Source organism: Penaeus monodon, chromosome 24, assembly GCF_015228065.2.
Source record: "Penaeus monodon isolate SGIC_2016 chromosome 24, NSTDA_Pmon_1, whole genome shotgun sequence".
Taxonomy (NCBI): Eukaryota; Metazoa; Arthropoda; class Malacostraca; order Decapoda; family Penaeidae; genus Penaeus; species Penaeus monodon.
The window spans coordinates 23400752-23401833 of NC_051409.1; the positions used below are offsets into that span (position 1 = coordinate 23400752).

General features: G+C 37.8%; 1 pseudogene; it reads right to left on the reverse strand.

Moving 5' to 3' along the window:
• Positions 1–209: 209 nt before the first annotated feature.
• LOC119588898 overlaps positions 210–1082 on the reverse strand; it is a 3343-nt pseudogene continuing 2470 nt past the window's right edge.

Genomic DNA, 1082 nt, shown 5'->3' on the forward strand with positions numbered 1-1082 from the left:
CGAAAATCAGTGGAAAAGGTATGTGAATATAAAAATTCACAGAGATGTAGCTCAAATAATTTGTTCCTAGTTCTTTATCGAAATTACATCAGTGTTACTTTTCTACATTTGACCAATGTTTGTCTAGAAATTTTCTTTAAATAATATTTAAAATTCAAGTATCTCAATTAACAAGCCTTTGCAAATCTATTGAATTAATGGTGTATAAATCATAAAAAAAATTTTGCTTCATAGAGGATCTCATAAACTTGCATAGGATTAAAGAAGAATTTCTTGGTGAAGCCAAAGTACCTCAATTCGGGTAAGAAACTAGGAGAGCTCTCATTGTACTCTTTCAGGAATTCTCTGTAAAAATCACAAAGTTCCTGGTCAGCAGCATGCTCTGCCAAAGTGCGACACAAACACCAGTTAAAGGCTGTTCCTTTCCCATTCGGGATGCAGTTGAGACCAATGCTGTTGGAATAGATACAAACCATGTCGCTGAGGGGATCTGTCAACCGCTTCACTTTTAGAGTTTCACTGCTTGAAGTCGTTATAACTTCACTCAGGTTGTACAAGTTAAAGATGAAGAGTTTAGGTTTGTTAGTGAGCTGAGGACAATCTGAATCTTTGAAGAGTTTTAAGATATAGTCGATGTCTACAGATTTCATATCGGACGTAAGAATCTTCCGTCATTTATACTATAACCAGAAATGACAAATATAGCACATCCGACGTCTGTTAGCTCATCAGCATCCCGAATATTTTCAGGACTTCCTTCGTTTGCTGAGCCGTGGGTGACGAGTGTGTTTCACACAACGTACCCCATTTTGCCAAATACATCTGACATAATGCGAGCATCGTAGTCGAGTTGCTGAAGGTTCAGGTCGGATCTGTCCTTGAAAGAACTGAAGTTGAAGATGCGAACAAAGCCTCGTGCATTTTTGTCCATCTTGTACGCATCAGCACCTCCTTGCACTGTCGTTGCATGTCTCACGAGAAACTGTCGTGTGGGCACCTGAAATTAAAAGATGTTTGTCCTTAGTTGAATGTAAAGCAATGAAGGAATTTACTTCAACAAAAAAAAATATTTATACAGTCTT